The sequence below is a fragment of the Castor canadensis genome, unplaced genomic scaffold, assembly GCF_047511655.1.
Source record: "Castor canadensis unplaced genomic scaffold, mCasCan1.hap1v2 HAP1_SCAFFOLD_295, whole genome shotgun sequence".
Taxonomy (NCBI): Eukaryota; Metazoa; Chordata; class Mammalia; order Rodentia; family Castoridae; genus Castor; species Castor canadensis.
Window position 1 is genome coordinate 21,329 of NW_027395414.1, and position 21,739 is coordinate 43,067.

Genomic DNA, 21,739 nt, shown 5'->3' on the forward strand with positions numbered 1-21,739 from the left:
GCTTGGGGCCTCGGCGCTGTGGAGTGGGCCACTGGTGGGGGGAGGACGTTCGGGCAGCAGCTCGGTGCGGCAGCGCCACCGCCGCTGGGAGACCCGTGCTGGCGGGAAGGCGCCTGCACCCGCCTGGGCGGTGGCGCAGCTCCCTAGCGGCCGGCCCCGGACGGGGGGGGCGGCGGCGGCGGCTAGGCAGGCGCTTCAAGGCGGCGGCTTGCCTCAGGCCAGGGGTTTGTGTCAAGTCCCCCCGTATTCGGTATTCGGAAGCCTGTCAACCTCCAGGTGAGTTTCCTCTCCTAGCTTGCTTGTTTGTCTGCTTGCTGGCTTTCCTGGCTTGCCTTGGCTTGGCTTGTGATGGGTGCCTGGGCTCCCTGGGCTCTTGTTCCAAAGGGCAGGAGGCTTTGGTCTTGTTCGCCTTGCTCTGTAGTCTGTCCATGTTTCTAAGGGGCTTGGCAAGCTGGGGGAATGGTGAAACTGGCTTGACTTTGCTTCCTGGCACACTTGTGCCTTTGGATGAGATGTGTTGGTTTGTGTGAGGGGCAGAGAAATGGGTTTGCGATCAGGGCCAGGCATTTTGTAGCTTGGCTGTGTATTCTTGCAGGGGAAGCCCTTAGACCTTTTAGGGTCGTGTTAATTTCTCCCGGACAACCTTCTTTCTTTCTTTATGCGTTTGGGTCTTTGTGTATTTCTGTAACTCGGTACGTAGTTGTAAACATGTCTGTTTTTGTTTTGATTGCTATGTCTCTGAAGTATAGTTTGAAGTTGGGTATTGTGATCTCTAGTGTTGGCTCTTAATGGTCTTTTGGGCTTTCAAATGAACTTTTTGTGATTTTTCATTCTCTCTGATGAATGTCTTTTGAATTTTGATGCGGATTGCGTTGAACATGTAGATTGCTTTTGGTAATGTAGCCGTTTCACACTATTGACTCTGCCAGTCATGAGCATAGGAGACCTTTCTATCAGTTTTAGCTGACTTTGATTTTTTTCAGTGGTTTATAGTTTTCACTTCACTTCCTTTGTTAAGTTTATTTTGGAAGCTATCATAAATGGAATTGTTTTCCTGTATTCTTTCTCCGTCTGCTCTTGGTTGGTATATACAAAGGCCAGTGATTTTTGTGAATTGATTTTGTGTCCTTCTACATTTCTGAAGGTGGAGTTTTTTTTGGCCGAGTTTTCTGGTCTAAGATCATGTGATCTGCAAATAGGATAGTTTCATCCTTCTTTTCGTACTCGAATTTCTTTCACTTCTTCTTCCTATCTTACTGCTGTAGCTAGAAATTACAAGGCTATGTTGGACATTAATGGAGAAAGTGGAACCCTTGTCTTGTTCCTGACTTTAGAAGAAATTGTTTGAATTTTTCCTCCACTTAGTATGACGTTGACTGTAGGCTTGTTATATATAGCCTTTATTGTATGACTCACTTTCCTTCTGTTCCTAGTTTCATCAACAGTTTTGTCATGAAAGAATGTTGAATTTGTTGAAGGGTTTTTTCTGCATTTATTGAGATCATGTTTTTTTCTTTGTTTTTATTAAAATGCTAGATTACGTTTAGTGATTTGCATATATTGAAGCATCCCTGTATCCCTGGGATGAAACTGACTTGGTCATGATAATATGACCTTTTGATACGTTATCGAATTCAGTTCACCAGTATTTTATAGAGGATTTCTGCATCTAATTTCATAAAGTGATTGGCCTATAATTCATTTCTTTTTGTGCCTTTGTCCAGTTTGGGGATGAGGGTAATATTGGCTTCATAGAATGCCATTGGCACCATTCCTGCCCTTTCTGTTTCTTGGCAAAGATTGAGGAGTGTTGGTATTATTTCTTTAAACGTCTGGTAGAATTCAGCAGTGAATCCTGGATATTTCTTTTTGGGAGCCTCTATTGCTCCTTCAATTTCATTGCTTGTTACAGATACATTTAGGTGATTTGTGTCCTCTTGGTTCAATTTTGGCTGATTATACACATCTAGAAATTTGACCAGTCTTTTATTTTCCAATTTATTTGAATATAGGTTTTCAAAATACTCCAAAACGAGTCACTGGATTTTCTTGGTGCTTGTTGTGCTTTCCCCTTTTTCACTTCTAATTTTATTAATTTGGGTCTTTTCCCTCATTTTAGTCAGATTTGCTAGGGGTTTATCAATGTTGTTTATCATAGGAAACAACTAGATTTTTCTTTCAGCCGTTTTTTTGTTCTCTATTTCGTCAATTTTGGCCCTTATTTTTATTGATCCTCTCTTTCTAGTTGTGGGTTTAGTTTGTTGTTTTTCTAGAAGTTTGAGATACAGCGTTAGGTCATTTATTTGAGATTTGCGTTTTTAATATATGCATTCATGACTGTGAACCTTCTCCCTTAGCACACTGAGTTTGCTGTGTCCTATAGGCTCTGGTAGATTGTGCTTTCATTTTCTTTTCTTTTGTTGTGCTTTCACTTTCATTAAATTCCAGGAGCATTTGATTTGCTGGCTCATTTCTTCAATGATCCACTGATCATGGAGCAGTGTGTTGTTCAGTGTCCGGGTGGTTGAATATATTCTGTTTTTTTGTTTTTTCTTGTGAGTTCAGATTATTTTGTTACGGTCAGACATTTAAATTTTTTATTCCTTAGGACTTGCTTTGTGAGCTAAAATACTTATTTTGGAGAACGTTCCATGGGTTGTTGAGAAGAATGTACCTTGTTGCTGTTGCAGAATTGAATACTTTGTACACCTCTGTCAGGTCCATTTGCTCTGTGGTGTCAATGACTTCTAAAGTTTTTATATTGCCTTTTGTCTGAATGACCTATGTATTGGTGTGAGAAGAGTATTGAAGTCTTCCACTATCACTGTGCAGAGTGCCCGTGATATCAGGTATAGTTGTGTATGTTAAATGAAGTTGGGTACACTGACTTTGGGTGCATTCAAGTAAACAATTGTTACTTCATGTTGATGTATTGCTCTTTATTAGCATGAAGTTTCTACTTTGTGTTGTTTTCTGACTAACTTAAGCTTGAAGTCTACTTTATTTGTTATAAGTATAGCTATTCCTGCCTGTTTGAATGGGCCATCACCTTGGTAAATCTTTTTCAACCCAAGCCAATGGTTGTTTCGGTCATTGTGGGAGAGGGTGCTATTGTTAGTGATTGGAGAGGGGTAGGAAGAATGGGAGTAATGTGTAAAGTCTCTATGATAGAATACTCAGTGAGTGGTTAGTATGGAGGAGAAGGGACAAGAGGGAGAACATGAAGAGAGGATAGGAAAAGATGAAAAAAAAAAAAAAGGATGTCAGGGGTAAGGAAAAAAATGAAACAGGAGAGGAGGCTAAGGAAATTAAAATTTCAAAAGAATGGAAAAAGGAGGTTTAAGTATTAGATTTTTTTTAATAATTAAATATTACATATACATCTATATTCATATAGAAATCTTAATTGTCCAAGTTTCTTTTTTTATGGGGGGGAAGTGGGTTGTTTCTCTGAGTTTAATGATTACACTGGGTGCTTCAGTCTGATTTCTAATGAGAGTTCTCCCATTTTAAGATTGATAGGTTGGGCTGTGTGGCATTTGATGGTGCCCTTCTCTATTAGACAGCATTCTTTTTTGGGAGGGGGGGTTCACTCAGGGTTTTTAATCTCAGGCTCTTCTTGGAGTTCAGCAGTCATGGTCAGCTTGTTTGATTAGCCACGTTCTCTAAAGAAGTTCCTAGAGGAGCTGATGTGTTAGCAATGGCTGGTCCCTTCTAACCCGCAGGCCAACCACAGGAGCTGGAATTGAGCTGTTTGATGGGTCACTTTTCTTTAGGAAGCTTGTTAGTTTCAGCTTACTATCAGAGTTTTCAAGGTGGTAGAATGTGGTTTTTTTTTACTGAGGATGTGACTGGGCCACACCTCACTCCCACAGGGAATGGCAGTGGAGTTGTGGATGATGTAATGTGACCTACACATCATTTTACCTGAGTTTGGGACTCTTGGTATCTAATAAGTCATGCTTGGCCTGTACATTGGTAGGAGAAACCCAGGGACCTCACCTTGATTAATAAGTGTCAGCAGGCTTTTCATTTATTTGGCTTGCTCTTTAATCTGCTCATGTTTATACAGTTGCCTGCTACAATGTGCCAGTTTATTTGGTTGAGGTGAGGTCTAGCAATATTTTGCTCAGGGTGTCCTTGAACTGTGATCTTCCCAACATCTGCGTTTTGGTTAGGTGAAAGGTGTGAGCCCATGGACTGGACTTGTTTTTGAGGAGACTTTTGCCCTGTAGGCTGGCCTGGAACTTGGGATCCTCATGCCTCAGAGCCTCTGAAGAACTGGGATTATAGGTGTGCTCCATCACACCTGGCTGTAAGTGTACTTTTTATTCTGAGTTGTGTGGAGATTACTAGAAGACATGGTTAAACCTGTTTTAGAAGCAGTTAACTCATGTAATAAATATTTCTTGAGTGCCATACAGCAGTCATTATTTTACTTTTCTGTTAATAGATAGTCATTGTGGCCCTAGAGTTCTATGGTAGTAAATCCTTTCTCTAGAATGCAACACTTTTGTGACTCATATATTTTACATGCTAGGTGTTTTTGCATTATGTAAATGACCAGGTAATAGTCCCCGCTCTTTAACTTTATTTACAATGAATTTTATGATGATACATCTTTTTTATCTCCTTCAATAAATCTAGGATCTGCTTTACCTTACTGTGGCAAGCGAGGGTTCTTACAGAATTTAGCATATAGTTTTTCATACTAAAGATAGGGACAGGATTTTAAAATTTAATGGAGGTTAGAAACATTACTTCTTTAATTTTCAAAAATTATATAGAGTATATTAGGTGTAAGATATATGTAAGGCACAGACTTCTTCTAAGTCATAAGTTGAAATAGTATATATCTTGCTTTTTAACTTGTTTTTTTCTGTTAACATTACATACTTCCCAGCTGTGTTGTGTTACCAGCCATTTGAGGCACCCAGTCTTGAAAAGACTGCATATTATTTTATAATGAGAGTGTTCTATAAATTAACTGCGTTCTTACAGTTTCTTGGTGTTTGATACAGATACCTATTGCAATTAATGGTCCTTGAGAAGACATCTTTGTGCCGGAAGAAATACTGTCAAGGATTGGAATTCTAGAATTAAAAGGTAAAAGATAAACATGTTTACCTGTTTATAGTTTTTATAGTATCTGATAAATTGTTCTTCTCAAAGCCTACTGACTGCTTTATTACTATCAATTCTGTATGAGTGCCTGTTTTCCTAAGTCTTGCCAGTGTAGTTGCTTGCAGTCTGTTTAATTTTCATTTATTTCATTGATGAGTAAAACAGATGGCATTTGTCTTTAATTGGTACCGATACTATTCATTATCTTTGTTAAATTACTTGTGTATGTGTTTTACTCATTTTCTGTCAGATTATTTGTATCCTGTCAATACACAGGGTGGCCTTTCTTTGTGAAGGACAAAAAGAAGATGTAGAATTTTGTCCCTAATAGTTTGTTGAGGCAGCTATGTAGCTAAGGCTGGCCTTGAACTCACTCTGTAACCCAGACCACCCTGGATGTTTTGATCCTCTTGCCTCAGCTTCCCCAGTGATGAGCTTGCAGGGATAAGAGGGATTGCTAGTGCAGACCAGCACAGCTAGCTCTAATTTTAAATATTTTCATTTCCTTTATTGAGTGTTAAAGAAACAGAATATCTGGAGCGTAGTATAATAACCCATCAGGAGAGAGAGGCTAGATGGATCAGCTTCAAGTTATATGCACGTTTGGCAAGAGCAGCATAGACGACGGAGGCTGTATTCTTAGACTCAGAGGTGTAAAATGTTGAATTATCCTGTTACTCATCATGTTTACTTTGAACACTTAATTTCTATACTTTTCACAGCCTCTCCTTGTCATTAATAAGTATTTGGGGGAGGTTAATCTGAGGTGATAGGACTAGCCTGCTGCTCAACAAAATTTAGTTGATTATTTATATTGGTATGGACTCAAAATTTCCTGTCTTACTTAATGGATTTTAATAAATAACTATCATTCCTGATTATGGGAGGCTCTTGAAGTTGGCTCTGAATCCTTTTCACACATCCCCATGCTTCTCTGAGAAGTTCTTTCTTTTTTTGAAAATTCATTTTTACTTTCTCTGCCTTAGTTGTGGAATCAGCCACTTCTTCAAAGAGCCCCAATTCCTCTTGGTGAAAAGTAGTTTTTAGGAGCAATGTTCTCTGCTCATTTTTACTGGAGTTTTGCTGTTTTCTAGTGAGTGTATATGTAAGTACACACATACCCGCACATATTTGTAGTTCTATTTCTATATTCATTTATGTTGAAAATTATACTACCAGTTCTTGTCTGTCATCCAGGGTTCATTCTACTTTTCCTCCTCTGTATATCCTACAGCAGCGAGTAACTTGGTTCTCATTATCCTTAATTTACTTCTTTAATTGATTAACTCTCCTCCCCTACACACTGTATGGGCCACCTCCATTGTATATGCTCTTCTTATCCTGCTTCCACTTCTGCTCCCAAACAAACACTCCTCAGAATGCCTGGAAGCTCTTGCTTACCCGTGTCAGGTGTAATGTCTTCCTTCTTGGTTCTGACTGATATTCTGCACTTGCCACCTTCCCATAGAAGCGCTTTTCACTTAGGGTCTCAGTCTTCTCAGGCTCCAAGAAATTGAGATTGATTTCTTCTCATCACTTTCAGCCCTGCTGTAAATTCCCTTCTTCCTCTCAATCTCCAGTACCTTGCACCTTGTCTCTTTCCTAAAACTATACCCTGTTCATCTCACTCTGGCTTTGAGACCCTGAGGTGCTGTCTGTCCTCCATAAACCTTCACACAAGCGGATACTTAATTTACTCTTATCAGGCTCTGACATCCAACTCCAGGCTACTAAGATGTTTGTTCCTCTCTACCTCACATACAAATGCCTGCTCCTTCCAGCTTCACCTTTTAGCTTTTTGGTTGAACTGCTCAGGAAGGGTAGAAGAAAAGGAAACAACCGATTTCCTTTTTTTTTTTTTTTTTTTTTAATGCTCCATCATTTTCCCTGTGAAGATTTTGCAGTAGATTCTATTTTGTTGTTCTTGAGACAGGATCTCACTGTGTAGTCCAAGCTGACCTTTGAACTAGGGATTCTCCTGCCTCAGCATTCTGGGTAATGGGATGATAGGCATGACCCACCAAGCCTGAGTAAGATAGTTATTTCTTATTAGATTTAAGAGTAAAGTAATCACATTGTAAGAATGTTTGTAAATGCCACAATATACCCCCAGCCAGCACAACAATAAAGGAAAGAAACAGAGAGGAAAAACAAGTACTCAGAAAAGAAAGGCAGCTTTCGGTATTTCCAAGTCTAAGAAAGCTAAGTATGAGCTTATAAGATTATTAAAAAGAGTAGAGTAATCATGTAAACCTAAGTAACTTAACCTTAGTCACTACTCACATTAAAATGATGAAACCAGGACATTACAAATACCCATTCTGTTACATTTTATTTTGAAATTGAGTTTATTTAGTTGCATTTTTACCTTTTTTCTTTCAAGGAAACAACTTGATGTAATAAAGCTCATTTATTCAATAAATTCCCCCCCCATGGTTCCTCTTGTAATTTTATGAATTGCTCATTCTATACTTAACCATTGGCATATTTTAGCTCTTCAGATGCTGAACTAGAAAAACATCCAGTAATGGATCAAAGGAAGCCTGACAACATTGTCCCCAAATCACTCAATTCCAGTGTTGGGTGGCTCCTTGTTGGTAAGTAGAATATGTTCTCTTGTACTTTGTTGTATATTTCATATGGATTAACAACTGTGAGATTTTAAGCAGTGATTTACCAAACTTGGAATGCTTTTAATGGCATTTATTTATTTTTAGGAAAGACTTTAATGTATCTGTTTCTTGAATATTGACTCTGGAGACTGCTCCGGAATGCTCTTTACATTTTCTTAATCACCTCCTTATTTGACTTCGGAAAGATGGGAAGAGAAAAAAACATGGCAGTTCGGTTACTTTTCTTGTTTCAGATCACCTTCCCACTCCAACCCCAGCATACACACGAACAGTTTTGTTTTCTTAAAAATGTAATGAATTGTCATGATAAGTTTATTTTTACATTAAATAGAATGAAATAGTTCAAAATACAGTATTGTAGAGAGGGGAGAGGGAGGGAGGTGCAAAGAGTGAATGATTGAATATGAAAGGGAAGAAGAAATACAATAGTAATACTGGGGAAAGAAGATAGTACTTCGCTAGTATTTTTGTACACTATTATTTTTTGTAACAAAAATAATAGTAAAGTTTATTAGGAAAGAAATTTAGTATAACAGGATAAATGTGAGGTGAAATGGGTAAAAAAGAAGAGAAACATTTCCTGTCCCCATGCAGGAAGTGGGAGTAGAGACTCATCATAGGCTCTCATTGTATAGAAAGTGTTAATGAATGAATGGTGTTTGATCTGAATTTTGGCAGAGGAACTTGAAATGTGCAGAGGAAAATGGGACAGGTAAGAAAGGAAAAAGAGTAGCAGTACTTCCTGAACATCTCTGTGTAGTAGATACCATATAAAGACATTTTGTGTATATGTTGTCACAAGGCTCAGCGAGAGGCTAGGCTTTATTTTTTTCCTCTTAGCATGTTGCACAGTTGAGGCCCACAGTAAAATAAGCTGCAAATGTGATTTTCTTCTGAGTTCAGGACACAGTAGTATACAGGGGAGAAGTAATATGGGTACAGGTGAAGTGTACACACCAGGAATATGATGCTTTATGATTTGCAGAAGAAAAACTTTGAAGAAGTTTTATTTCACTACACTGGGATGACTTCCTTCATCAGGCATGGATCTGCTCTAAGGTGAGGTGGGGACGGTGGGGATCTCCTGGAGTGTAGCATGGAGGTGCTGGGAGCAAAGAGGAGGAGAGGATTGGACAATGTCCAGGGAGTGTAGGGGACCTTGGAAAGAATGAGTGGTGCAATTTTGAAAACTTAGGGGAGACCTACGCATTGGGGGAGGAGGGCAGGGCTGAGCAGGTTCCTTGGCTGGTGGGTTCCAGTGAGCTGAGGCAGGTGCCCTGGCCCTGCTCTGTGAAGTGCTGTGTTTGTGCACAGCAGACAGAGGCAGTTTTGGGCAAAGGATCCCACCAAGCCTCCCTCCCTGCCTCCTGGGCTGGCCCTGGCTGCTGAGGGAGGGCGGGTGGGGGTGGGGCAGGGGAGTGGATGGCAGGTGGAGGGAGGTGGGCCCTGCAGAGCTGGGGTGGGGGGGGGTGTGTGTGTGGAGGGGGGTCGGAGCTGGGCTCCAGGTCCCTGCAGGCCACCCAAGCCTGGGGGACTCCTGGAGAAATGCAGAGAAGAGGAGGGCTCCTGGTGCTCTTGCTCTGGGAGAGAGGCAGAGGGTCCTTCTGGGCAGGCCAAGTCTGGTGTTTGGGACGTTTACCGACCCCCGCCCACCCCCCCCTCGCCGTGCGCCGTGCAGCTGGGCTCTGGGCAGCGCTTGAAGCTGTCTTCTGACAGGCTTGTCTTTTTTAGGCTGCGTGCCGGCCTCCTGCGGGAGTCCCCCCTGGGGCCTTTGCCACCCTGAGCGGCCAGGCATCGCGGGCGCGCAGGCGCGCGCACACGGAGGACCCGAGAACCGACCAGCCTCGCGCGGGTGAGTGAGCAAGGGGACCCGGCCGGATGGGCTGCAGCAGCCAGGGCTTGGGGCCTCGGCGCTGTGGAGTGGGCCACTGGTGGGGGGAGGACGTTCGGGCAGCAGCTCGGTGCGGCAGCGCCACCGCCGCTGGGAGACCCGTGCTGGCGGGAAGGCGCCTGCACCCGCCTGGGCGGTGGCGCAGCTCCCTAGCGGCCGGCCCCGGACGGGGGGGGCGGCGGCGGCGGCTAGGCAGGCGCTTCAAGGCGGCGGCTTGCCTCAGGCCAGGGGTTTGTGTCAAGTCCCCCCGTATTCGGTATTCGGAAGCCTGTCAACCTCCAGGTGAGTTTCCTCTCCTAGCTTGCTTGTTTGTCTGCTTGCTGGCTTTCCTGGCTTGCCTTGGCTTGGCTTGTGATGGGTGCCTGGGCTCCCTGGGCTCTTGTTCCAAAGGGCAGGAGGCTTTGGTCTTGTTCGCCTTGCTCTGTAGTCTGTCCATGTTTCTAAGGGGCTTGGCAAGCTGGGGGAATGGTGAAACTGGCTTGACTTTGCTTCCTGGCACACTTGTGCCTTTGGATGAGATGTGTTGGTTTGTGTGAGGGGCAGAGAAATGGGTTTGCGATCAGGGCCAGGCATTTTGTAGCTTGGCTGTGTATTCTTGCAGGGGAAGCCCTTAGACCTTTTAGGGTCGTGTTAATTTCTCCCGGACAACCTTCTTTCTTTCTTTATGCGTTTGGGTCTTTGTGTATTTCTGTAACTCGGTACGTAGTTGTAAACATGTCTGTTTTTGTTTTGATTGCTATGTCTCTGAAGTATAGTTTGAAGTTGGGTATTGTGATCTCTAGTGTTGGCTCTTAATGGTCTTTTGGGCTTTCAAATGAACTTTTTGTGATTTTTCATTCTCTCTGATGAATGTCTTTTGAATTTTGATGCGGATTGCGTTGAACATGTAGATTGCTTTTGGTAATGTAGCCGTTTCACACTATTGACTCTGCCAGTCATGAGCATAGGAGACCTTTCTATCAGTTTTAGCTGACTTTGATTTTTTTCAGTGGTTTATAGTTTTCACTTCACTTCCTTTGTTAAGTTTATTTTGGAAGCTATCATAAATGGAATTGTTTTCCTGTATTCTTTCTCCGTCTGCTCTTGGTTGGTATATACAAAGGCCAGTGATTTTTGTGAATTGATTTTGTGTCCTTCTACATTTCTGAAGGTGGAGTTTTTTTTGGCCGAGTTTTCTGGTCTAAGATCATGTGATCTGCAAATAGGATAGTTTCATCCTTCTTTTCGTACTCGAATTTCTTTCACTTCTTCTTCCTATCTTACTGCTGTAGCTAGAAATTACAAGGCTATGTTGGACATTAATGGAGAAAGTGGAACCCTTGTCTTGTTCCTGACTTTAGAAGAAATTGTTTGAATTTTTCCTCCACTTAGTATGACGTTGACTGTAGGCTTGTTATATATAGCCTTTATTGTATGACTCACTTTCCTTCTGTTCCTAGTTTCATCAACAGTTTTGTCATGAAAGAATGTTGAATTTGTTGAAGGGTTTTTTCTGCATTTATTGAGATCATGTTTTTTTCTTTGTTTTTATTAAAATGCTAGATTACGTTTAGTGATTTGCATATATTGAAGCATCCCTGTATCCCTGGGATGAAACTGACTTGGTCATGATAATATGACCTTTTGATACGTTATCGAATTCAGTTCACCAGTATTTTATAGAGGATTTCTGCATCTAATTTCATAAAGTGATTGGCCTATAATTCATTTCTTTTTGTGCCTTTGTCCAGTTTGGGGATGAGGGTAATATTGGCTTCATAGAATGCCATTGGCACCATTCCTGCCCTTTCTGTTTCTTGGCAAAGATTGAGGAGTGTTGGTATTATTTCTTTAAACGTCTGGTAGAATTCAGCAGTGAATCCTGGATATTTCTTTTTGGGAGCCTCTATTGCTCCTTCAATTTCATTGCTTGTTACAGATACATTTAGGTGATTTGTGTCCTCTTGGTTCAATTTTGGCTGATTATACACATCTAGAAATTTGACCAGTCTTTTATTTTCCAATTTATTTGAATATAGGTTTTCAAAATACTCCAAAACAAGTCACTGGATTTTCTTGGTGCTTGTTGTGCTTTCCCCTTTTTCACTTCTAATTTTATTAATTTGGGTCTTTTCCCTCATTTTAGTCAGATTTGCTAGGGGTTTATCAATGTTGTTTATCATAGGAAACAACTAGATTTTTCTTTCAGCCGTTTTTTTGTTCTCTATTTCGTCAATTTTGGCCCTTATTTTTATTGATCCTCTCTTTCTAGTTGTGGGTTTAGTTTGTTGTTTTTCTAGAAGTTTGAGATACAGCGTTAGGTCATTTATTTGAGATTTGCGTTTTTAATATATGCATTCATGACTGTGAACCTTCTCCCTTAGCACACTGAGTTTGCTGTGTCCTATAGGCTCTGGTAGATTGTGCTTTCATTTTCTTTTCTTTTGTTGTGCTTTCACTTTCATTAAATTCCAGGAGCATTTGATTTGCTGGCTCATTTCTTCAATGATCCACTGATCATGGAGCAGTGTGTTGTTCAGTGTCCGGGTGGTTGAATATATTCTGTTTTTTTGTTTTTTCTTGTGAGTTCAGATTATTTTGTTACGGTCAGACATTTAAATTTTTTATTCCTTAGGACTTGCTTTGTGAGCTAAAATACTTATTTTGGAGAACGTTCCATGGGTTGTTGAGAAGAATGTACCTTGTTGCTGTTGCAGAATTGAATACTTTGTACACCTCTGTCAGGTCCATTTGCTCTGTGGTGTCAATGACTTCTAAAGTTTTTATATTGCCTTTTGTCTGAATGACCTATGTATTGGTGTGAGAAGAGTATTGAAGTCTTCCACTATCACTGTGCAGAGTGCCCGTGATATCAGGTATAGTTGTGTATGTTAAATGAAGTTGGGTACACTGACTTTGGGTGCATTCAAGTAAACAATTGTTACTTCATGTTGATGTATTGCTCTTTATTAGCATGAAGTTTCTACTTTGTGTTGTTTTCTGACTAACTTAAGCTTGAAGTCTACTTTATTTGTTATAAGTATAGCTATTCCTGCCTGTTTGAATGGGCCATCACCTTGGTAAATCTTTTTCAACCCAAGCCAATGGTTGTTTCGGTCATTGTGGGAGAGGGTGCTATTGTTAGTGATTGGAGAGGGGTAGGAAGAATGGGAGTAATGTGTAAAGTCTCTATGATAGAATACTCAGTGAATGGTTAGTATGGAGGAGAAGGGACAAGAGGGAGAACATGAAGAGAGGATAGGAAAAGATGAAAAAAAAAAAAAAGGATGTCAGGGGTAAGGAAAAAAATGAAACAGGAGAGGAGGCTAAGGAAATTAAAATTTCAAAAGAATGGAAAAAGGAGGTTTAAGTATTAGATTTTTTTTAATAATTAAATATTACATATACATCTATATTCATATAGAAATCTTAATTGTCCAAGTTTCTTTTTTTATGGGGGGGAAGTGGGTTGTTTCTCTGAGTTTAATGATTACACTGGGTGCTTCAGTCTGATTTCTAATGAGAGTTCTCCCATTTTAAGATTGATAGGTTGGGCTGTGTGGCATTTGATGGTGCCCTTCTCTATTAGACAGCATTCTTTTTTGGGAGGGGGGGGTTCACTCAGGGTTTTTAATCTCAGGCTCTTCTTGGAGTTCAGCAGTCATGGTCAGCTTGTTTGATTAGCCACGTTCTCTAAAGAAGTTCCTAGAGGAGCTGATGTGTTAGCAATGGCTGGTCCCTTCTAACCCGCAGGCCAACCACAGGAGCTGGAATTGAGCTGTTTGATGGGTCACTTTTCTTTAGGAAGCTTGTTAGTTTCAGCTTACTATCAGAGTTTTCAAGGTGGTAGAATGTGGTTTTTTTTTACTGAGGATGTGACTGGGCCACACCTCACTCCCACAGGGAATGGCAGTGGAGTTGTGGATGATGTAATGTGACCTACACATCATTTTACCTGAGTTTGGGACTCTTGGTATCTAATAAGTCATGCTTGGCCTGTACATTGGTAGGAGAAACCCAGGGACCTCACCTTGATTAATAAGTGTCAGCAGGCTTTTCATTTATTTGGCTTGCTCTTTAATCTGCTCATGTTTATACAGTTGCCTGCTACAATGTGCCAGTTTATTTGGTTGAGGTGAGGTCTAGCAATATTTTGCTCAGGGTGTCCTTGAACTGTGATCTTCCCAACATCTGCGTTTTGGTTAGGTGAAAGGTGTGAGCCCATGGACTGGACTTGTTTTTGAGGAGACTTTTGCCCTGTAGGCTGGCCTGGAACTTGGGATCCTCATGCCTCAGAGCCTCTGAAGAACTGGGATTATAGGTGTGCTCCATCACACCTGGCTGTAAGTGTACTTCTTATTCTGAGTTGTGTGGAGATTACTAGAAGACATGGTTAAACCTGTTTTAGAAGCAGTTAACTCATGTAATAAATATTTCTTGAGTGCCATACAGCAGTCATTATTTTACTTTTCTGTTAATAGATAGTCATTGTGGCCCTAGAGTTCTATGGTAGTAAATCCTTTCTCTAGAATGCAACACTTTTGTGACTCATATATTTTACATGCTAGGTGTTTTTGCATTATGTAAATGACCAGGTAATAGTCCCCGCTCTTTAACTTTATTTACAATGAATTTTATGATGATACATCTTTTTTATCTCCTTCAATAAATCTAGGATCTGCTTTACCTTACTGTGGCAAGCGAGGGTTCTTACAGAATTTAGCATATAGTTTTTCATACTAAAGATAGGGACAGGATTTTAAAATTTAATGGAGGTTAGAAACATTACTTCTTTAATTTTCAAAAATTATATAGAGTATATTAGGTGTAAGATATATGTAAGGCACAGACTTCTTCTAAGTCATAAGTTGAAATAGTATATATCTTGCTTTTTAACTTGTTTTTTTCTGTTAACATTACATACTTCCCAGCTGTGTTGTGTTACCAGCCATTTGAGGCACCCAGTCTTGAAAAGACTGCATATTATTTTATAATGAGAGTGTTCTATAAATTAACTGCGTTCTTACAGTTTCTTGGTGTTTGATACAGATACCTATTGCAATTAATGGTCCTTGAGAAGACATCTTTGTGCCGGAAGAAATACTGTCAAGGATTGGAATTCTAGAATTAAAAGGTAAAAGATAAACATGTTTACCTGTTTATAGTTTTTATAGTATCTGATAAATTGTTCTTCTCAAAGCCTACTGACTGCTTTATTACTATCAATTCTGTATGAGTGCCTGTTTTCCTAAGTCTTGCCAGTGTAGTTGCTTGCAGTCTGTTTAATTTTCATTTATTTCATTGATGAGTAAAACAGATGGCATTTGTCTTTAATTGGTACCGATACTATTCATTATCTTTGTAAATTACTTGTGTATGTGTTTTACTCATTTTCTGTCAGATTATTTGTATCCTGTCAATACACAGGGTGGCCTTTCTTTGTGAAGGACAAAAAGAAGATGTAGAATTTTGTCCCTAATAGTTTGTTGAGGCAGCTATGTAGCTAAGGCTGGCCTTGAACTCACTCTGTAACCCAGACCACCCTGGATGTTTTGATCCTCTTGCCTCAGCTTCCCCAGTGATGAGCTTGCAGGGATAAGAGGGATTGCTAGTGCAGACCAGCACAGCTAGCTCTAATTTTAAATATTTTCATTTCCTTTATTGAGTGTTAGAGAAACAGAATATCTGGAGCGTAGTATAATAACCCATCAGGAGAGAGAGGCTAGATGGATCAGCTTCAAGTTATATGCACGTTTGGCAAGAGCAGCATAGACGACGGAGGCTGTATTCTTAGACTCAGAGGTGTAAAATGTTGAATTATCCTGTTACTCATCATGTTTACTTTGAACACTTAATTTCTATACTTTTCACAGCCTCTCCTTGTCATTAATAAGTATTTGGGGGAGGTTAATCTGAGGTGATAGGACTAGCCTGCTGCTCAACAAAATTTAGTTGATTATTTATATTGGTATGGACTCAAAATTTCCTGTCTTACTTAATGGATTTTAATAAATAACTATCATTCCTGATTATGGGAGGCTCTTGAAGTTGGCTCTGAATCCTTTTCACACATCCCCATGCTTCTCTGAGAAGTTCTTTCTTTTTTTGAAAATTCATTTTTACTTTCTCTGCCTTAGTTGTGGAATCAGCCACTTCTTCAAAGAGCCCCAATTCCTCTTGGTGAAAAGTAGTTTTTAGGAGCAATGTTCTCTGCTCATTTTTACTGGAGTTTTGCTGTTTTCTAGTGAGTGTATATGTAAGTACACACATACCCGCACATATTTGTAGTTCTGTTTCTATATTCATTTATGTTGAAAATTATACTACCAGTTCTTGTCTGTCATCCAGGGTTCATTCTACTTTTCCTCCTCTGTATATCCTACAGCAGCGAGTAACTTGGTTCTCATTATCCTTAATTTACTTCTTTAATTGATTAACTCTCCTCCCCTACACACTGTATGGGCCACCTCCATTGTATATGCTCTTCTTATCCTGCTTCCACTTCTGCTCCCAAACAAACACTCCTCAGAATGCCTGGAAGCTCTTGCTTACCCGTGTCAGGTGTAATGTCTTCCTTCTTGGTTCTGACTGATATTCTGCACTTGCCACCTTCCCATAGAAGCGCTTTTCACTTAGGGTCTCAGTCTTCTCAGGCTCCAAGAAATTGAGATTGATTTCTTCTCATCACTTTCAGCCCTGCTGTAAATTCCCTTCTTCCTCTCAATCTCCAGTACCTTGCACCTTGTCTCTTTCCTAAAACTATACCCTGTTCATCTCACTCTGGCTTTGAGACCCTGAGGTGCTGTCTGTCCTCCATAAACCTTCACACAAGCGGATACTTAATTTACTCTTATCAGGCTCTGACATCCAACTCCAGGCTACTAAGATGTTTGTTCCTCTCTACCTCACATACAAATGCCTGCTCCTTCCAGCTTCACCTTTTAGCTTTTTGGTTGAACTGCTCAGGAAGGGTAGAAGAAAAGGAAACAACCGATTTCCTTTTTTTTTTTTTTTTTTAATGCTCCATCATTTTCCCTGTGAAGATTTTGCAGTAGATTCTATTTTGTTGTTCTTGAGACAGGATCTCACTGTGTAGTCCAAGCTGACCTTTGAACTAGGGATTCTCCTGCCTCAGCATTCTGGGTAATGGGATGATAGGCATGACCCACCAAGCCTGAGTAAGATAGTTATTTCTTATTAGATTTAAGAGTAAAGTAATCACATTGTAAGAATGTTTGTAAATGCCACAATATACCCCCAGCCAGCACAACAATAAAGGAAAGAAACAGAGAGGAAAAACAAGTACTCAGAAAAGAAAGGCAGCTTTCGGTATTTCCAAGTCTAAGAAAGCTAAGTATGAGCTTATAAGATTATTAAAAAGAGTAGAGTAATCATGTAAACCTAAGTAACTTAACCTTAGTCACTACTCACATTAAAATGATGAAACCAGGACATTACAAATACCCATTCTGTTACATTTTATTTTGAAATTGAGTTTATTTAGTTGCATTTTTACCTTTTTTCTTTCAAGGAAACAACTTGATGTAATAAAGCTCATTTATTCAATAAATTCCCCCCCCATGGTTCCTCTTGTAATTTTATGAATTGCTCATTCTATACTTAACCATTGGCATATTTTAGCTCTTCAGATGCTGAACTAGAAAAACATCCAGTAATGGATCAAAGGAAGCCTGACAACATTGTCCCCAAATCACTCAATTCCAGTGTTGGGTGGCTCCTTGTTGGTAAGTAGAATATGTTCTCTTGTACTTTGTTGTATATTTCATATGGATTAACAACTGTGAGATTTTAAGCAGTGATTTACCAAACTTGGAATGCTTTTAATGGCATTTATTTATTTTTAGGAAAGACTTTAATGTATCTGTTTCTTGAATATTGACTCTGGAGACTGCTCCGGAATGCTCTTTACATTTTCTTAATCACCTCCTTATTTGACTTCGGAAAGATGGGAAGAGAAAAAAACATGGCAGTTCGGTTACTTTTCTTGTTTCAGATCACCTTCCCACTCCAACCCCAGCATACACACGAACAGTTTTGTTTTCTTAAAAATGTAATGAATTGTCATGATAAGTTTATTTTTACATTAAATAGAATGAAATAGTTCAAAATACAGTATTGTAGAGAGGGGAGAGGGAGGGAGGTGCAAAGAGTGAATGATTGAATATGAAAGGGAAGAAGAAATACAATAGTAATACTGGGGAAAGAAGATAGTACTTCGCTAGTATTTTTGTACACTATTATTTTTTGTAACAAAAATAATAGTAAAGTTTATTAGGAAAGAAATTTAGTATAACAGGATAAATGTGAGGTGAAATGGGTAAAAAAGAAGAGAAACATTTCCTGTCCCCATGCAGGAAGTGGGAGTAGAGACTCATCATAGGCTCTCATTGTATAGAAAGTGTTAATGAATGAATGGTGTTTGATCTGAATTTTGGCAGAGGAACTTGAAATGTGCAGAGGAAAATGGGACAGGTAAGAAAGGAAAAAGAGTAGCAGTACTTCCTGAACATCTCTGTGTAGTAGATACCATATAAAGACATTTTGTGTATATGTTGTCACAAGGCTCAGCGAGAGGCTAGGCTTTATTTTTTTCCTCTTAGCATGTTGCACAGTTGAGGCCCACAGTAAAATAAGCTGCAAATGTGATTTTCTTCTGAGTTCAGGACACAGTAGTATACAGGGGAGAAGTAATATGGGTACAGGTGAAGTGTACACACCAGGAATATGATGCTTTATGATTTGCAGAAGAAAAACTTTGAAGAAGTTTTATTTCACTACACTGGGATGACTTCCTTCATCAGGCATGGATCTGCTCTAAGGTGAGGTGGGGACGGTGGGGATCTCCTGGAGTGTAGCATGGAGGTGCTGGGAGCAAAGAGGAGGAGAGGATTGGACAATGTCCAGGGAGTGTAGGGGACCTTGGAAAGAATGAGTGGTGCAATTTTGAAAACTTAGGGGAGACCTACGCATTGGGGGAGGAGGGCAGGGCTGAGCAGGTTCCTTGGCTGGTGGGTTCCAGTGAGCTGAGGCAGGTGCCCTGGCCCTGCTCTGTGAAGTGCTGTGTTTGTGCACAGCAGACAGAGGCAGTTTTGGGCAAAGGATCCCACCAAGCCTCCCTCCCTGCCTCCTGGGCTGGCCCTGGCTGCTGAGGGAGGGCGGGTGGGGGTGGGGCAGGGGAGTGGATGGCAGGTGGAGGGAGGTGGGCCCTGCAGAGCTGGGGTCGGGGGGTGTGTGTGTGTGTGGAGGGGGGTCGGAGCTGGGCTCCAGGTCCCTGCAGGCCACCCAAGCCTGGGGGACTCCTGGAGAAATGCAGAGAAGAGGAGGGCTCCTGGTGCTCTTGCTCTGGGAGAGAGGCAGAGGGTCCTTCTGGGCAGGCCAAGTCTGGTGTTTGGGACGTTTACCGACCCCCGCCCACCCCCCCCCGCCGTGCGCCGTGCAGCTGGGCTCTGGGCAGCGCTTGAAGCTGTCTTCTGACAGGCTTGTCTTTTTTAGGCTGCGTGCCGGCCTCCTGCGGGAGTCCCCCCTGGGGCCTTTGCCACCCTGAGCGGCCAGGCATCGCGGGCGCGCAGGCGCGCGCACACGGAGGACCCGAGAACCGACCAGCCTCGCGCGGGTGAGTGAGCAAGGGGACCCGGCCGGATGGGCTGCAGCAGCCAGGGCTTGGGGCCTCGGCGCTGTGGAGTGGGCCACTGGTGGGGGGAGGACGTTCGGGCAGCAGCTCGGTGCGGCAGCGCCACCGCCGCTGGGAGACCCGTGCTGGCGGGAAGGCGCCTGCACCCGCCTGGGCGGTGGCGCAGCTCCCTAGCGGCCGGCCCCGGACGGGGGGGGCGGCGGCGGCGGCTAGGCAGGCGCTTCAAGGCGGCGGCTTGCCTCAGGCCAGGGGTTTGTGTCAAGTCCCCCCGTATTCGGTATTCGGAAGCCTGTCAACCTCCAGGTGAGTTTCCTCTCCTAGCTTGCTTGTTTGTCTGCTTGCTGGCTTTCCTGGCTTGCCTTGGCTTGGCTTGTGATGGGTGCCTGGGCTCCCTGGGCTCTTGTTCCAAAGGGCAGGAGGCTTTGGTCTTGTTCGCCTTGCTCTGTAGTCTGTCCATGTTTCTAAGGGGCTTGGCAAGCTGGGGGAATGGTGAAACTGGCTTGACTTTGCTTCCTGGCACACTTGTGCCTTTGGATGAGATGTGTTGGTTTGTGTGAGGGGCAGAGAAATGGGTTTGCGATCAGGGCCAGGCATTTTGTAGCTTGGCTGTGTATTCTTGCAGGGGAAGCCCTTAGACCTTTTAGGGTCGTGTTAATTTCTCCCGGACAACCTTCTTTCTTTCTTTATGCGTTTGGGTCTTTGTGTATTTCTGTAACTCGGTACGTAGTTGTAAACATGTCTGTTTTTGTTTTGATTGCTATGTCTCTGAAGTATAGTTTGAAGTTGGGTATTGTGATCTCTAGTGTTGGCTCTTAATGGTCTTTTGGGCTTTCAAATGAACTTTTTGTGATTTTTCATTCTCTCTGATGAATGTCTTTTGAATTTTGATGCGGATTGCGTTGAACATGTAGATTGCTTTTGGTAATGTAGCCGTTTCACACTATTGACTCTGCCAGTCATGAGCATAGGAGACCTTTCTATCAGTTTTAGCTGACTTTGATTTTTTTCAGTGGTTTATAGTTTTCACTTCACTTCCTTTGTTAAGTTTATTTTGGAAGCTATCATAAATGGAATTGTTTTCCTGTATTCTTTCTCCGTCTGCTCTTGGTTGGTATATACAAAGGCCAGTGATTTTTGTGAATTGATTTTGTGTCCTTCTACATTTCTGAAGGTGGAGTTTTTTTTGGCCGAGTTTTCTGGTCTAAGATCATGTGATCTGCAAATAGGATAGTTTCATCCTTCTTTTCGTACTCGAATTTCTTTCACTTCTTCTTCCTATCTTACTGCTGTAGCTAGAAATTACAAGGCTATGTTGGACATTAATGGAGAAAGTGGAACCCTTGTCTTGTTCCTGACTTTAGAAGAAATTGTTTGAATTTTTCCTCCACTTAGTATGACGTTGACTGTAGGCTTGTTATATATAGCCTTTATTGTATGACTCACTTTCCTTCTGTTCCTAGTTTCATCAACAGTTTTGTCATGAAAGAATGTTGAATTTGTTGAAGGGTTTTTTCTGCATTTATTGAGATCATGTTTTTTTCTTTGTTTTTATTAAAATGCTAGATTACGTTTAGTGATTTGCATATATTGAAGCATCCCTGTATCCCTGGGATGAAACTGACTTGGTCATGATAATATGACCTTTTGATACGTTATCGAATTCAGTTCACCAGTATTTTATAGAGGATTTCTGCATCTAATTTCATAAAGTGATTGGCCTATAATTCATTTCTTTTTGTGCCTTTGTCCAGTTTGGGGATGAGGGTAATATTGGCTTCATAGAATGCCATTGGCACCATTCCTGCCCTTTCTGTTTCTTGGCAAAGATTGAGGAGTGTTGGTATTATTTCTTTAAACGTCTGGTAGAATTCAGCAGTGAATCCTGGATATTTCTTTTTGGGAGCCTCTATTGCTCCTTCAATTTCATTGCTTGTTACAGATACATTTAGGTGATTTGTGTCCTCTTGGTTCAATTTTGGCTGATTATACACATCTAGAAATTTGACCAGTCTTTTATTTTCCAATTTATTTGAATATAGGTTTTCAAAATACTCCAAAACGAGTCACTGGATTTTCTTGGTGCTTGTTGTGCTTTCCCCTTTTTCACTTCTAATTTTATTAATTTGGGTCTTTTCCCTCATTTTAGTCAGATTTGCTAGGGGTTTATCAATGTTGTTTATCATAGGAAACAACTAGATTTTTCTTTCAGCCGTTTTTTTGTTCTCTATTTCGTCAATTTTGGCCCTTATTTTTATTGATCCTCTCTTTCTAGTTGTGGGTTTAGTTTGTTGTTTTTCTAGAAGTTTGAGATACAGCGTTAGGTCATTTATTTGAGATTTGCGTTTTTAATATATGCATTCATGACTGTGAACCTTCTCCCTTAGCACACTGAGTTTGCTGTGTCCTATAGGCTCTGGTAGATTGTGCTTTCATTTTCTTTTCTTTTGTTGTGCTTTCACT

General features: G+C 41.2%; 1 long non-coding RNA gene across 2 annotated transcripts in view; it reads left to right on the forward strand.

Moving 5' to 3' along the window:
* Positions 1 to 186: 186 nt before the first annotated feature.
* Positions 187 to 21,739, forward strand: part of LOC141420509 (uncharacterized) — a 37,909-nt gene continuing 16,356 nt past the window's right edge. For both annotated transcript variants that reach the window (XR_012445052.1, XR_012445053.1), the window contains exons 1-10: positions 187 to 4,315; positions 5,022 to 5,106; positions 7,618 to 7,721; positions 8,743 to 8,816; positions 9,489 to 9,609; positions 13,891 to 13,970; positions 14,677 to 14,761; positions 17,269 to 17,372; positions 18,394 to 18,467; positions 19,141 to 19,261. This is a non-coding gene — a long non-coding RNA (uncharacterized lncRNA). The remainder of the gene's footprint in view (positions 4,316 to 5,021; positions 5,107 to 7,617; positions 7,722 to 8,742; positions 8,817 to 9,488; positions 9,610 to 13,890; positions 13,971 to 14,676; positions 14,762 to 17,268; positions 17,373 to 18,393; positions 18,468 to 19,140; positions 19,262 to 21,739) is intronic.